This window comes from Hippoglossus hippoglossus, chromosome 10 (genome assembly GCF_009819705.1).
Source record: "Hippoglossus hippoglossus isolate fHipHip1 chromosome 10, fHipHip1.pri, whole genome shotgun sequence".
Taxonomy (NCBI): Eukaryota; Metazoa; Chordata; class Actinopteri; order Pleuronectiformes; family Pleuronectidae; genus Hippoglossus; species Hippoglossus hippoglossus.
The window spans coordinates 11631235-11648845 of NC_047160.1; the positions used below are offsets into that span (position 1 = coordinate 11631235).

The 17611-nt window shown below is 42.6% G+C and overlaps 1 protein-coding gene across 6 annotated transcripts in view; it reads left to right on the plus strand.

Moving 5' to 3' along the window:
• The window catches only part of LOC117768974 (neuroligin-3-like), a 145217-nt gene that overhangs the window by 45573 nt on the left and 82033 nt on the right, over positions 1–17611 (plus strand). The window lies entirely within an intron of this gene.

Here is a 17611-nt window from a genome sequence, read left to right on the forward strand (position 1 = left end):
AGAGAGAGAGAGAGAGAGAGAGAGAGAGAGAGAGAGAGAGAGAGAGAGAGAGAGACGAAAGCGAGTGGAGAGGCAGAGGAAGAGAGTGAGCAAAAAGAGAGGGAGAGCAAGCTCCATGGAAACAGCTGCAGCAACACAAAATGGAGTTTGTTAGCACACTACCCAAGCTTTGTACCTTTTCCATCCATCTCTTTGACACAGCCGATTTCCCTCCTCACACATTTAGAGTGGTTCTGTGCCGACTACAAACTGAAATCTTCCTGTTGTTGTTGTTTGCATTTGTTTTTCACCGTGAGCTGTTGGCAAATAATGATACTGCTTAGGTTATTCTACATGTTTGTAACTGTCGAACAAATCCCCAGACGAGACCTAAACCAATTTGTAAGTCTGCTTCTCGGTGCTTGCAGACTTCCCTACCTTGCCAGTGGCACTTTGCCCAAAGGCTATTGGTTCCAACTGAGGGGATCCTGCAGATGTTTAAAATCAGGTTAGAAATGTAAACTTGAATTTGTTCTTTTAAAAGCTTGTGCAATTTCCTTAAAACAGCTAAGCACTGTAAGTTTTAGCAAGCATTTAACATGAGGTAAATATTACTTTTGTCCCCGTAGGGCAAAAAAAGTACAGAATCTTGAATAATTTGTTGGGAACTATTTTCAGTTGCAGATTAATGTGTCCCTGTGTGACATTTGCTGAACAGTGGCCACTGTAGCCACAAGAAGGTTATACTAAAAACAAACTATTTGTGTAGTAGCAGCAGCACAGGTGGTGCAATTTTTTAAGCTACTTTCAAACATGCACCACTGTCAGTTGTTCCACCCAGCACCAGCAAAAGTTCCGGAAAAATACCAGAGTGAGCTCATGTGAAAACAGAGCAGGGAAATTCAGGTGAGTGAGCGAGTTGAAGATGACACGATGGACGCAATAGTGAAAAAAACAACACAAAGAATACAAACATGTCAGGATGAAAAAGAGGCACAGCACACGTAGAAGACGCCTACAAAGATGTCAATTTGAGAAGACAAAGAGATTTGAGAGCTTTTGAAATCAAGAACCGATGCTGACGTGCTGTAAACAAAAACACGGGATTTACAGAGTAGGATTTGCATGTCAGGTCCTGCCTCCTGCGTGCTCTACCCAGATGTCATCCCTCACCTAAATGTTTTGGACATTTTCCTCTTGTCACAATCTCCTGCTGCATTCTTTATATGTGAAAGGAAAAGTCCGGAAAATGTCTGGACCTAATTTTAGGCCTATTTTTCAGAGTCCATGTCGGTCTTAGAGCGGGTATAAAGTGTCAACATTAGTTAGCATTAGCAACCTGATAATGCTTGTATGAGTCTAATAAGCCTGTAGCAGCGACACCCTTGTAAGTGCTGAAGTGGCAGAGCTAAGAATGTATAATTATCAAATAATTAATTAATTAATTGTAATTAATTTTATTCCACTTTAATTTTTCAAATGATAATTGTGCTGTTTGTTATGTTAACAGTCCGTAGTCTCACTTCACGTCAACATACATTTGTTGAGCTGTTGAGTGTTTAAGGCAGCAGGATGGTGTAGGCAGCACAGATTCAAATAAACTCCACTGACCAACACGATCCTAATAAAGGAACTTGTTGAGCGGTGTAACAGTGTGACTCATTGAGGCTGATGTGTTTACATGTTCCTGTAGAACAGAGGAGGTAAATGACAGAGATGATTGAGCTACGTAACCAAAGGGGTTATTTAATAAACCTGAGGGTCAGGGGACAATTAACAACATCAGAGATAATTTCTCTTTGTTATTTTGTATTGGGTAGTTTCACCTGTTAAACCCTTTAACTTCTTCAAATGAAAGCCCAGTCTCATATAGCGTGCAACTATAGGTGTCACAACAAGTCAAGATTTGTGGCCACTGAGGTTCGGTTGGCCTTTTCATGGCAAGAAAAAACGAAGGATATCACCAGCCCCGTCCCTAAAAGAGCCATCTGCCTCAGGTTGCTGTTTATAGAGCTCCACATGTGAAGAGCAGGATGGAGACGGAGAAGTGGTGCTACTTCGTCCTCCAGGACACCGAGATGACTGGTGTGGTTGAATCAGGGAGGCACTACTGCATTCATCCTGCGATTCTCCCTTTGATGGAGATGAGAGCGCTACGGCTTATCGATTTTGTCATGAGGATTGCTTGCAGTGAATGTGCCGTGTTTTCCTCTGTCATCTCTGTGGAGTATCATTTCGAGCATTGTAATCAGCCTTCAGGGTGGTAAGGTACGAGGAATGCTGGGCGCGCTGCCTCGTGCTGCTGCTGCTGCTGCTGCCGGTTTAAAGCTGAGCACGTAAGCCTGATACAGATTCATGATCATATTTCTTTCACGGCACTTCAATTATGAGTCAGATGTTTCCTCTCTCGCTGCCACATTTTGCTAAATGTCATTCTACATGCATGCACACACACCCTCAAAAACCACATACGAGTACTCCGGGCACATGCACTCTCGCACACATGCTCTCAATCGCACCCACAGAGAGACCCAAGCAAAAACAAACCACACGTTTGCCCACATGGATGCACGCACTCCAAAACGTGCACGCACGAACGCAGCCCGCATGGCAAAGCTCTCTTGGTTTAGCTCCCCGGCAGCCATTCTGAGAAAAAATGAGCAGAGAAGAAGTGATGCATGTCGTGGAGCGATAATGTCCATCGCTGTAGCATGGTCTGATAATCTCCCCACGGAACGGCTTTAAACTGTTATTACAGACACACTCATATAAACCAAATAAAACCAAGGCCAGAGAGAAATCAGACCATGATGGGTCCAATTAACATAAAGTGTGAATTGCAGTTCTGAGAGCACAAGTAATTATAATTACATGTCTTCATTTTATATTTGTTTACAGTTTTCTTTATATTTAATACGGGTGTCGCTAGAGTTTCAGCGTTAATCTCCTCTAAACAGCATTAAGTGGAGTAGATAAACTGTTTGTATTTGACACCATATAACACATTAGCCACCGCTCTCACAGGCGAGAGTCGATATCGGGACGAGTGAAAAAAGTTTCTCTCTTCATCCATGGCTTTGAGTCCACAGCAGAGGAATCCCTTCAGTTAGATCATAGAAGAAAAAAATCTTTAATTTAGATTTCACGCAGGGTGAGGCAGTTTCATGTAGAAATGCAGAATAAATAAATAAATATTAATGGGGGAAAAAAAGAAAGCTTTTAATTAGGCTGCTTAAAGGGATGAGGGAATAATGGAGGAGAGAGAATTAGACAAGATAATGAGTTTAAAGTGAAAGCAGACAAGGCAACTCAAACTCCGCTTTCTGACACTAATATAGCCCCCCCCCCCCCCCCCCTTCCCTGGGCAATCTGACTGTGGCATTAATAATGCAGAAACACATTTGAAATACACACAACAATCTGAATATTTTTCTCATTTCACAGGAACAATAGGCCTAAACTATTAGGCAGCAACATGCCCTCACTCTCACTACTCTGTAATGAATGAAAGCATTTCTTAAGCGTGGAGGAAGAAAAACTATTTCACCAACAAATTTCAACAAATCAGACGGCGGCAAACGGCTGTAAATGTCAGTGATTGTGAACGTTTGATTTATGTGTTGCGTTCATTTCATTTCCGTTACACCATTTCCATTTCTATAGAGAGCTTTTCAAAATGTTCCTCAAATGGAGCAAAATTATTGAAAGATGATGCTCAGTTTGTTGTGAAATATAGATTTAGCATTTGTTTGGTGTTTTCCAAAAGACAGGCCCCAGTGGATTTAATCTATATTTCAGTCTGGTTTTATAATATGTGCTCCGCAGCTGCAGAATACAGTCAGACAGAGAGAGAGAGAGAGAGAGAGAGAGAGAGAGAGAGAGAGAGAGAGAGGAGAAATACTGCAAAGATGCAACATGAAGGCGAGTTGTACAAATTCTTTTCTGAGACTGATGTTTCGAGCCGCAGCCACTCCTGCTCCAGTTTAAGAGGAGTCCACTAAGTTTCTCGTGCCGTTCTATCATCTCCCTGCAGCTCTTAGCCCTACACTGCTGTAATGGTAATGATTGCTTCAAAGGCTGGACCAAAGTCCTCCTGAGGCCCCATTTGGAAACTTTCAAATCTCAACCTTTCACTATTAAATGAATGAGAATTACTTTCAAATTTCATCTTTCATTACGTATTGACCCACCGCAGTGTGGTCATCACCAGATGCAAACTCGAGTTTCACACGGCCCACACCCGTCCTGTCAGGACCTGACGCACTATGCGCAGGTCAGGGACCTGTGGAGCGAAGTGTGTTTACCAAAGAGAATCAGTGTTTGGATTTCTGCTCATCGATCTGTATGTGTGTGTGTGTGTGTGACAGAGAAAGTGACACTGTGTGTGTTGCGTGTGTGACTCCTCTCGTGCTTGTGGGGGCGTGTGTGGTCGATTGCATGTGGTGCGCGCGTGCGCCTAGTTGCCGCGCCTCTCTAATGATGTGTAATGAGTCCCAGTCAGAGGGGAGTATCTTGTATCACTGCTCTTTACAAATATAATTACTCACTGGCTCTCCAGAGCATGTCAATTTCCCAGTCCATCGGGGGGGGACTTAATTACTAGTTTCCAAATGCATTAAAAATTAACAAAGGCTGCCTCTCTTGCCAAAACCCAAGGTGAGACTCTTCCTCTCAGCCAACTGCTCTATAGAGGCGAGTGGTCAAGTACCGAGTGCAGCTGTGGAGCGCTCTCACCTCTGACAGGGTTTATTTGTGACCTCTGATGTCTATCTCCCATATCTCTCAGATCAAAGTCATTTTGTAGTGGGACCATCAGCGCTGTGGCCCGTCGCCTCGGCTCACCCAAGTTTTTCGGGCATTCAGAAGAATAGTTTTAGATCCAATCAAAATAACCTCAACCTACTGTACGAGTGTATGAGCGAGTGGCGGTTGAAGCTGCAGCGTGGGTGATTTAGCATTGATTTGTGGATGTGCCAGAGTTATTCTGTGTGCAGTAAGCGACTCTGCCTTTTTCTCTGTTATGTCGTCCTGCTAAAGTAAAGACGGTGACTGCTGGTAATTCAGCCAGGGATCTGGGGAGCGCAGGACATTTTGGGCTGCGTGTGAATAATATTGTACAAACACAAGTTTGTACAGTTGTTTTTTCACCGCAGCATATAACTGCAGAGCTCCACTGAGCGCTGATCAGCACCCTGTATGCTCGTGGCCTCCTGACCTCGTCGCTGTACTCTGCTTGGTGTTGGTTAAGTAGTAATACTATAAGCTGTCATCTGGGCACTTCTTTCTGAGGCCGTGTGCTGTAAAAGCATTGGCTCCATTTACACTTGTGCACCAGCGGTTTAGATTCTTATCCATCACGCGACAGCCATCAAAAAGGCGTCTGATGGGTCCCAAATTAAATCTGCTGCGGGACAGCGCACCCAAACACGCAGCTGACATCATGTCATAATGACCTGTCTTCAGAGACAAGAAGAACACGGAGTCCTTCAGCAGATTGGTGTGGTTCCCTCAGAGGCCGGATCTCACCTTCACAGGCAGTCAGTGGAGGATTACATCGAGGGACAGAAGACACATCAGACCTGAAACGTGCAACCTGAGAGATCTGACGTATATATTTGCACGTTAATGTTCATGAGCTACAACAAAAACTTTGCAGGGACAGATTCATTGACAGCTTTTAAACATCTGGTTCTCTCAAGACTTCTGTACTATACTTGACATTGATTGGTTTGTAGACAGGCGTAGTCCTGACATTGTAACGTTATAAATTCAGCTGTTGTTTTCATTAACTTTCCTGAAGAAAGTGCATCAAAAATGTGTCTTTCCGCTTGAATGGAGATAATGAATGAACTGGTTCATATCATTGTGGTAGAACTGACAGGATGAAGATATAGTCAGAGGGCGAAGACTATAAACAAGCCTGTGAGTTACTTGCACTTCTTTTCTTCTTCAATTGCTTCACTTCCTCTGATTGGTCGGAAAGTCCGAACTATCAAAAAAAGTGCTTTACACTTCTTGTGAACCGTTTCCTTTGATTGGACTAAATATTTGTCTGTTGGTCCGGACCGTGATCTGAGCCATCTTTCACACCTGTTACTTTGGATCAAACTAAACTGAAAAGTCCCAAAGTCCAGACCAAACAATATTGGTGTGAAACCCCAAGAAAGACATAAACAAGTTCCACGCTCTAGTATTCGTCTTTGGTTATTCATGATTTAAATATATGTGTAGGATGCAGTCTAACAGGGTGCATCTCATTTATCACATCGGATGTCTGGCGTCAGAAAAATCCCTTTCCCAGTAACTACGAAATAAAATGAGACATGACAACCTCCTGTGTGGTGAGAGTGAATCGACTTAAAATAAACCCTTCCTATAACACAAGTCTCGCTCAGTAAATGTTCCTCAGACTCAGTCATTTCAGTTATCATCTGATATAAGAGCCTGGCGCCGAGCGGAGGAATCTTAAACAGTCGGTGGGAGAAAAAGGCAGAGTGAGTTCTCTTTGTCTTTTGCTATCAGGAGGGGGGCTGAGATGGATATTTACTTGTTTTCGGTGCCATTTGGATGAATTGATCCAAATTAAGCAGTGAACAAAAACATTTATTCATCCTATTAATGTCAGGGAGTGAGGGATTGAAGTAATGGTTTTCATGCTCCAGTCTGCAGCAGCTTGTTGATGCTGCTTCCTCACAAATCACTGCCAGGAAATTAACTCTTAAGCCGCTCTTGCCAGGCGCGCTGCAACAAACGTCTGGCTCTTCGAGACAGGGCCGAGATGGGGGCCCATTGTCTCTCAGCGTTCGGCTTTTCCCTCTCCCAAAAAGATGTTTCCTCTCCAGCTTAAAACTCTTGAAAAGTGTCGATTAAAACTGACAGGGGACAATGCCGACTAGGACTGAGCCACTAGAAATAATAAACATCACTAGCAGGACCTAGAATACTCTGCGTATAAGATGATTTCTAAATATAGCACAGCTCGAACATTTAAAGGCTCCCTGTTACTAACCTTTCATGATTGCATTTAATTATGTTGTTTCTGGGAAAAGTTTGATTATTCCTGTATTTCTTCATTACATTTGATAAGTAAGTTCTCAGTTGCAGCCTGGCACTGGAGGTTTGATTGGCACGCGGCACGATCTCCAGCTCATCCAGACAGTGTGTCATTTCAAATGCTGGAAACCTCCCAGACTGGAAGTATTTAGTTCGGTTGAGGGAGGGAAAGCAATCAAGACTAATTGTGTTTCCTCACGTTGATGGGAAGGTCCAAATCTGGACTGGGTTTCCTTCAGCGATGCCTTCATGCAGAAAAGGAAAATTAAACACCAGCCAGACATGAAACAATATACTTTAAATGATTCACTTTACTTACTATAACCCTTAAGATTTCCCTGAAACCATAATTTGCTTTTGTTGAAATGTGTAGTTTAGCTTTAGACATTTATTTGCATTACCTCAATATAAAGCAGTGGTAGTGTAGATTTAGACACTTAGATAGATTTATAAAAAAACAAATGCATACATATAACTAGAGATGTTCTGATACCATTTTTCTTTTGGCGATACTGATTCCAATACCTGGACTTTGCCTACTTGTCTATACCAAATAGCGATAAAAAAAAAACTAATATAATGTGTTTTAACCGCTCTATTCTTCTAACCCTGTATGCAAGTAATGATTCCTATCATTACTGTATGGCCTGGCTCAGGTTAAACCCTTTGACAGACAAATACTTAAAGAGATTGAATGCAATAGAACTCTTAAGGACACTTAAGAGTTACTTCCTTTAAAGTTTCAGTGTGAGGAATTTAGTTACATCTAGTGATGAAGTTGCATGTTGCAGCTGAACACCCCTCACCTCACCCTCCCCTTCCAAACATTAAAGAGCATCTGTGGTAGCCTTCAGTTGTCATAAAAACTAAAAAGGTGAATTGTGTGTATTGTGTACTGTAAAAAAACATTGTGGCCTCCGTAGAGAGAGCCCGCTCTAAAGTATTTAAAAATAAAGTATTTAAATACAAAGGGCCCATTATAGGGTAAACAAAACAACAATTAGTATAATTCAGATGAAACATAGTTAAAACATCAATAGGATTATTTTATATTCAATTTCAATCCCTTTCACCTAAATCTTACACAGTGAACCTTTAAATAGCTTGCTATTGAATCAACAAATGAAGTCTTGAATCGGTACATGTCGCCGTTTTTTTTTTTGTCAAGTTGCTTACATTTTAGCAATCTCTGTCTTACGCTACACTACTGGAGTCACTTCTTCTTCTTGAGCGGCAATGAAGAAATGATTTCTGGGTAAAGAAAATTGCAGTTTTATCAAGGTGAAAACACTCAAACTCTAAAGACGTGGTATCGGATCAGTACGCAGATCTGCGCACTCAGTTTTAAATACGGTCAGGTAACATGACAATCCACATGTTTGATTTTCTGAGTTCATTTTTTCAAAGGCAGTTGCCATCTGATGGTTCTGAGCTAACAGCTGTGAGTTGATCTGTTTTCATTTGGCCTCATTGGCTACATCTGCTAACTAAAAAAAAAATCATAGTTAAAAAGCTGGAAAGTGAAATATGGATTCAATCTGGCAGCTGAATTTAAAGAGGCTTTGAGGTAAATTATTTTTTCTTTGATCGCACAGAATCAACTATTTTGGCTGAGTGGATTCTGATTCAATTCTATTTTCGACCATGGTCAGCCCAACCCCTCAGCTCGGACTCAAAACTTTTCCATTTTTCTTTTTCTCCAACTTTCAGATTTTGCTGATGTCGATTCCCACATTGAATATTCCCGGAAATGCATCTTTTAAAAGATACACCCAGTTGCTTTGAATCGTAACCAAAAGAGATCAAGAGGTTTCGGGGGCTGTGTTACTTGACGTCTGTAACCACATGTTCCAAATCATCATAACAACGTTGTATTGAGATGTTCTACACAGAGCGAACAGCAGGTCTCCTCACAGCACTGTGACTTGAACTCAGATTGCTGATGTACCGTTAATGACTTGTCCTTCTCTTTCATCTCCCAGCAAATGGAAACAAGAACAAAGCTCATTATATTTCATAAGCATGACATTTCAGAAAACTGTGACATTAAGAAATCAATTTCGGCGATACAGTGGTGCTTTTCACTGTGCTGAACAAGCCTCTGCTGTAGCGCTGCCCTGAGATGAAAACATGTTTAGATGATTGCAGCACTTTTTGCAAAAACAGTAAATATGCATCACAAAGACATCAAAGCGCTAACCCGACAATTGCTTTCATCTGGTCAAGAGGTTCCTCCGCAGCATCTCGTGTAAAAAATGGAACAATTCAACCGACGGCGGCAATATGAAGTGCACAGATGGAGCGGCGGTTCACTGAAGGAAAATGTCAGCCTCGTGTCAGTGTTTGAGGTTGAGATGCTTTACTGCTGGATGTTTGACCTTTACCGTTCGTGATGGAGGCTGTGCTCCTCGCGAAGCTTTCATTTGCATCATCAACATGATTCGGTCCGGTGGCGCACAAAACAAAACTTTTAGTTTATTTTTGTCTTTTGAGAATGAAGATTTGAGTGGCTCCTCCAAGACAGAACACTAATATTTACCCAGCAGCTCTCTCGCTCTCACACTGAAATGGCGTTGTGCAGGAACAAGAGATGGCATTTCCAATTCCACCTCGGGCAATATGTGAGCTCATACTGATTTAGGGCCAGAGCTGCAATTTTCAGGTAATGCCCCAAGCTGCCAAAACTTTTTTTTGTTTTTTCATATTTTCAAGTGGCCCTTAAATTGAGTGTATTTGTGTTCGAGAGTCAAATAAAGCATGCAACGACACAGTGGCAAGTGTTGCCAATGCCGTGATGAAGCTGTTCTTTCACCTTTGGTTTTTGGGACCGAGTCTTTTAACTTGCACAAATAGATGTGGCTGAGTTTTGTGTGAGTCCCTGGCTGGCCTCCGCCTTTGCTTTCCGAGCCAGATGCCCTTTTAATAGCCACACCAGTAAATCCCAAAATATATCCACAGCAACCGGGGCTTTTGTGTGACCTTCAATACTTAGTCATGTGTGGACTGGTTTATTGCCCGGCAATTGCAAAGTGACCTTGGTTTCTCAAGGATATAAATTGAAGGTCCCCTCAACCTTTAATGTGTCATTGCATAACGTATTAGCCACACAACATCGTGACCGGGGAACATGTGGCTGTTATAATTGAACCGCTATCGTTCTCCCTCGTCTATATGAACGGAAGATTTCTGCACGTCTGAAAAGTTCTGGACACAAATTAAAACAGGGTAAAACAGATCAAACTGTAGCACAAAATGATGCAAAACCATTAGCATTAGAAAACTAAAGTACATGGAGGGACACAAAATGCTTCAGAAAAAAACATTGCGGTCGGGGTAATAGGAAAAGCAAATTACTGTTTTGTTTCTTTACTGAGATATTGACGCAGAGTCGGAAAATCAATTAAATGAAAAGAGTACATCTCTGTATGAAGTCTTTGAACCAATATCAGTCTGTCAGAAGATGGCATGGGCGAGATATATTATACACCCGACGGTGAATATTTGTATTTCTTAGACTTATAACTTCACTCTATTGCCAACTCGTATTGGGATTCTTGTTTATGGTCCCTGAAAGATCTATCTGCGGTGATTCATTGCTTGAATGCTTTGTTTTGCTTTGTACTCTCCTCTAGGAGGGAGTGCGGGGCTCCTAATGGCAGCACAGCTTTTCTTCTTAGTGCATTTGTCCTTGAGGGATTTTTAACTTCACAACCAGACACAACCAGACACACACACGCACGCACGCACGCACGCACGCACGCACGCACGCACACACACACACACACACAGGCACTTCTTCTTCCTCAGGGCAAAATACATACAGGTAACAGGCTTATCGAACGGAAGCCAGCATGTACTCCTTCCAGATGAGCCCAGTGCGGCGTGTTTGATCATTTCTGCGCTGAAGAAAAAAAGTGTGTGCATCGTCCCTCCTTTTTCAGCCTTTTCTTTCACAGCAGTGTGAAGAGTCGGTAGGCCGAGGATTAGAGCACAGGCAGAGCAAGAAGGGGGACGAAGGTTAAGATTTGTCCATCATCAGATGTGTCCTGACACAGGAGTGATGTGTGTAAGAAGATATATGTTGGCCAGGCAGGTAGAGGAACTTGCTTCTTGTCTTGTAGGGGCATTAATCATAACAGCGGCCAAGCCTAACCGCCAAGGTCAGCAGTCCTCGCAGTGGGTGCAAGGCACTCTCCGCAGCTGCCACCACAAAAGTGCTGCTGCGGAAGGACTCACAGAGGCGGGAGGCAGGGGGGCTGGAGAGGGTGAAAGGAGCAGGATGTTGAATTGACAAGGTAAAAGTACGAGGAGAGGAATGGGGATGAGAATAAGGTTGGAATAGCGACAACCTCAGGGGCGTGGCTGGTAAAAGAGGGGCACTGGAGGTGGCATTGGAGGGGATTGCTTAGCAAAAGTAGGTGGACATTTTGGAATAATGGATTAAAGTGGGCAGCACAGCGAGGGGGGAGTGAGGGAGGGAGGGGAGGGGGGGAGCGTAGGGTAACAACGTGTGATGCACCGGTACAGTGGGCGGATCTGCAACAATCAGAGCGAGGGAGGTTGCGAGGGACAGCATGTGAACAAGGTCTGGTCTCAATGCTTTTAATCACACCTCCGGAGTAGGAGTTTGCTATTATTAAAATGAGACAGAAGTGAGAGTCATGCCCGCTCAGGAAGAATCGTGACTGCTCGGAGCTTTGAGGAAGATGCCAGATAATAAAGGTGCTGTTCATTTAGCGGATTACACAGCCAGATACTAAGAGTAATACTGTTACTTACAACAATGCACCCACAGCAGGACGATAGGAAAAAACATGTGGCACCATGACAGGTTATATTATACATTGAGCAAGTACCATTTTGAAAGCTGATTTTGTTACATCTCCATTCAGTGGTAGAGATAAGAAAGTATTAATACCCCTTGGTTTTGAACATATGTTCCATTAGCTGTCAATTGAGTTGAAGCATGATACTACTCTTGGTGCTTGCTACCGCCATTACCTCTTTAAAAACTCACTGATGAATCTTGGGCCTGGAAGGATCCACTCGTCGGATGCAGTGTGAAACAGAGGTGGGATATATCCCAACTTCAGTCCAGATTCATCTCCTTCACTATGTAGGAGCCTTGATTGGTATCAAACTGATCCAAGTGGGATTTTCCACCATCTCCTCTGCCCGTCCATTCTTTTCAACCCCATTAAGGAGGAGGAAAATTCTCTGGAGGGGAATGTAGAGAATTAAGACACATGCTGGAAGGATTTTCTTGTAGTAAGCCAGCACACAAGGAATTCTGTGGACACTATACTTTTGCCTGACTGCTTTCGGCTTATGTAACTTCTACTGTCATTTCAGGTAAGGGAGGAGGGTGTAATCTTAACTCTATGTGGGCATCGCAGTATTATGAACCTGATCAGTTTTCTACTTAGTAGCAGAAGTGGATAGAAACTTTGACCTAAGCAGCTCTTGCCCTCCAGGTATGAGGACTTGTTTTGGAAGATTCAAATATGACTGGCTAACAACCAGGTGTAAGTTTGACCTCAGAGGCTCCTGCAGCCAGGTGTGCTTTGCATTCTGGGATACAGCAGAGTACACAAACTGCAGCAGCATGTACTGCATTTTTTCTCTCACATGCAGTACACAGGACTCTCTCACTCAGATACATCTGATCAATGAGCAGAGCGAACATTCTCATGTTGTTTGCAGCAATGCATTTTGGTTTACTACGATTTTTCTGTTTGTAAAAAGAACAGGACGGGGGGGCGATACTACAAGTTTACAAACTGGTCAACTTCTTCTGAAATGTTTTCAAAAGGCCATGTGTACCATTAGAGTTCAGGCAATTTAACAACTTTCAGTCACATTTGTTTTCTTTGTAAGTTAAACTCACAATCTGTTACCAGACTGAGATGGCAAAACTAGTTGAACCACACAAACTGAGAATGGCTCTCAGTAGCACACGTATCCCTAACAAGCCCCAACAGTCCCCTTATGAAAACACACTTATATTCACTAGATCCCAATTTTTATGGGATCTAGTGAATATAAGTGTGTTTTCATAAGGGGACTGTGAATTATTCTGTTAAAGAAATGTTGAAAAAAACTTGCAATGTGATAAAGAGAAAAAAAACCTGGTCCCTGATCTGGATCCCGGCTAAAATTGAACAGGTTCTTCCGTGACCCAGACCACATCCTTTCACCTAGTTTTGTGTCAGCTTCCAGTTATTCAAACAAACAAACAGACTGACAAACGCATATGAAAACACAGGCTCCTCGGCGGAGGTAAAGGACAGAGCTGACTCAGTAGCTCTCTGACATGAGGGACTAGAGGGAGCTTGGCAGTGGTGTCTCCCAGCATCAGCAACATGGATCAGAAACAATAAGGTATAACAGAGTGAGCCTGCCAGATGTGGCAAGTGATGATCAGTTAAAGCGAACCATTGGCCAGCTGATGGGCAGGAGTCCCAGAGGGATTCCTGCCCATCTGGGGAACACCCAGGACAGCCCCAGATTCAGCACCATGGACAGCAGACATGACAAGAGGTGGTTTAACTTAATGGAGTGGAATAAAACGTGATTACAGATAAACAGCTGAGACACAAAGAAGACAGTGTTAAATATTGCTGAGATGGCTTAAGATTTATGTGAAGTTATAAAACTGTATTTTCTTTCATTTTTCAGAAGATTTAGAAGAAAATAAAAAACGTTGATTTAAAAAACTTCCACAAGTGTCTGTTTTCGGCGCTAGTAGAGAAATCCTTGAGTTTGATATTTTTGATTGCAGTGCACAGCTAAGCACCTGAATCTCATCCTGCCTTCGGTGCCTCATGATCAGAATTCCAAATTTCTCATCAGTGTGTTTTTGAGGAGCGACGACGGCAACAACAACAACATCAACAACAAAAGAAAGTTATGTATCAACAGCAGCCTGAAGGGCGGAATGAAATTACATCATGACAGAGCAGCTTACAGAGGAAGGGAAGTAGTGCAGATTGTTGATATCTAACAATTCATCTGAAAATTACATATTTACAAAGCAAGTCTGACGTGGTTCGTCTCTAAATAACCTGGGAAAAAAGAGGGGACATAAACCACAATACCACAATAATAGGGAAAAGGAATCAGGTCAAACCAGGAGGTTCTTTTCATGCAGTGTTGTGTGTGTAAAGCAAGTCAAGACATTCTTTCAAAAATGGAAATGTTCCCACTTTTTAACTCAAGTGAAATGTTGATGCTGCACAGTTTTATGTTTTTATCACTTAATTTGTTTTGTTAGGTTCATCAGAGGATTACTTTTTTACTTGAAGGGTTTGGCTTTCCAGCAAAAAGAGCTTAAAGTACGGTGGCCCTGAGCGCTCAATGCACAGCAACTTTAGCAAACACAAAACTTTCGCCACCTGCAGCGTGTTTCACGTGTTGTGATCAAGACATTTTCTGGATTTGTGTTTTGTGTTTTTTATGTTGTAGTGTATTGAGCTCTCAGGGCCACCTCATGAATGGATTATACAGCACAAATAGAACTTGCCGTGTCACCATAAAGATTTTTTTGATGATATTAAACAAGATGTTCAATTTGAAATATAGATAAAATGTGAAAAGCAATTAAAAAACGTAAAGTAAATTGAAGTAAATGGAAAAAGAAAGACAAGGATGAAGTACGGTTTAAGACCTTCATGTTGTCGGATTCTGCTTTTTTTCTTCCACGCTTTCCGTTCTGTGCTGATTTTTCAAAAACTGTGCGCAAGGTACCTAATCAACAGCAGAGCTTAATTGAGATTACGCTGTAGAACAGAAAGAGGCTTTGTTCTTCGCAGGCAAGAGAAGTTCAAGGGATTCTTGTAAATATCATGTGGGACAGATGTGAGCGTCAGGTGCTGCTGAATGCCAGTTTTCTCATGAATAACAGCGGTGTAATGTGTTGATAAATCCTGAATGTCTTGTTGGAGTTGCGTGGCTTCAGGTGTTGCCTGACATTCTCTCCGCGGAGCTGCCTGTCAAGCTGACGCTGGGCCTCTGGAGCGCCGTCTCTTTACCCGATGTTGTTCAATAGCGCAGTTGCTGCTCTGGAAGCGCTGAAGAATCCACAACCTCACAGGCGCACTGTAGCAAGATTGCTCCCCTCATATTCGGAGGTCTCATCTGTTCCTGTTTTGTTTACACAGATATGAGCCCTGCTGTGGTTTCCCATTTCAAATTGTATTAGTTTCTCTCATCACTAACACGACATAGCAGGCTAATAAAAGCATCAGTGAAGTGTGCAGCACATGGCAGCCGCTCGGGGACCGGTAGCTGCAGAGAAGCGGCTCTCATCTGGTATTTTGGAGAAGTGTGGGTCCTCCTCCCATATATTGGCCACGAGCCCATGTGAGTTGTGACCCCATGCCACTTGTCCTTTACTCTCACTGGCTGAATGCTGGCAAGTTGACCTTTATCATTAACCCTGCTGCGTGCCTGTCATTTGAAGTCTTTATTATTCACGTTTCCCTTTGGGTATATTGTATACCATGGGAGCACGGAGGAGCGATGCAGAGCTAGTTAGCACATTGACACTCGGCAATTACGGCACTTAGCTGCTGCTGAGAGAAACAGACGCTGAATTTTCAAGGAGACCAAAACGACACATGCAAAATCAATGTGTTTTCTGTTGAGTTACAGCCATCATTCAAACATGTACAAACAAGTAAATCACACAATTCGCCATGGGCTACAGAGCTTCAAGCTGTTTTTGAGGAAGCTGAATGAAAATGAATGTAGAGAGCTAATTCATTATGCGGCTTGAACACAATTAGAGGAAAGTGACTTGCTACATTTGACGAAAAATGCTGAATGATATTGTGTTAAAACCAAATTTACTTCAAATCAAGCACACGTCTGGCACTGAATCGTATGTTGCAGCAAAGTTATGGGGGAGTCAAAGGTTTACAGTAGCACAGCTGAGAAGAGGAATCCTTCCTTTGGCCCTCGAAGGTGGTGGATTTAAAAACAAACCTCAGGACAATAGTTAAAAATGAATCAAATTTCCTTCTGTATTGCCCTTAATATGATGGGTGAAGAAAATCTATATGACATGAAAAGTCTGTTGAAAATCCAGAAATGTTCTGATGATGACAGAATGGAATGGTTGTTTGATTTTAGAGCGCTTTATGAATTGGCTACCTTGGTTTCCAAGTACAGTTTCAAAATACAGAATGGATTATTTTTTAGCCTATTCTTTCCGGGTTTTTTGGGGGTTTTTTTATAAGCTGAACACATTGACAATAAAAATCAATCAATCAATCATATAGCAGCAAACCCGCAGAGGAACACGCTCACTTGACTAAGCAGCATACGCACCCGCATGCACTGCAGAATGATTATAGACCAGCTTGGAAAAGAATTCAAAAATAAAAAACAAACGGAACCATCAGAAACGTTTATTCTATTAATTACTTTAATCTCTTTAGTCACACTTTCTGCTGTACAGCCGCGTTAGTCCCATTTGATGTCTGGAGCTCAGCCCGACACACTGAGACTGAGACACTGTTGATATTCTTTGGACACTCGTCTTTGTCCGCCGCTGCGTTAATCAGCTGCCATTCTAATTAAACTCAGTTTGCACTTGAAATGCTTTAAAACATGTTCAAACACTTCTGAATGGCAACTGTTTGATAGGACACATCGCTGCCGCTGTCCTGTTTGCCTGTGATAAGAGCAACGTGCGCAACATAAGTCAGCAGGGATGTGCTTTTTAAGTGCAGATTGCCTCGTGCACAATCGGACCAAGTCAATCCATGCCGCACACCTTCCCCGTGATATTATTCATGACTGTTTTGGGTTTTTTCCCCCGATCCCACATCCATTACATCTTTATCACAACTATTTTCATTATCATCTGGCTCTGCCACTTGCCTTCGCTCGGCCTCATTCTGCCGCGCGCCAAGTCAGCAGTCTCCCACAAAAAGTAATCCGCCGCCTTCACTGATGGGCAGTGATACGACTCTCGTCATTTCAGTGCTGCCGTGACGACTGCAGAATGTGACACAAACAGGCAGTTGACACCCCACGTCCGCTGTGTCAACTATTCAATTTGAGCAGAACACTATCAAAATTAATCCTATCAAATTACCTGATTACATTACACATCCAATTACAGTGTTTTGGTGCAGCTATCGCCGAGGCCTTTCCATTTGTTAGGCAGGTGAAATATCAACTTTGTACTTGGAGCCAATTGATTGGTTGCGCATAATATTTGCATATGTACTTGTTTGTAGTCCTGTGAAAGTCCTAACAGTCCTGCATAGCATCGTACATAAAAGTAAGCCAGGGGACAAATTACAAAATGCTTTCGCCCTTGCAAAATTTTCCATCATTACAAACTGAGTGGAGGAATGCAACTCGGATCACGGGAAAATTGCAAATGCACGTGTTCGCTCCCTCCTCCTTTACCTTGTCTGATTCAATTGAACAAACTGGCATGATATTTGATGGCCTGCGAGCTCCAATTATTAGAACAATATTATGGCTGGGGTAAGTCACGGGCACTCCAGTGGAATTCCAATAGTGTTTGGGAGCTATTTGTATTGGTGCTAGTCCTTCTGGGCTC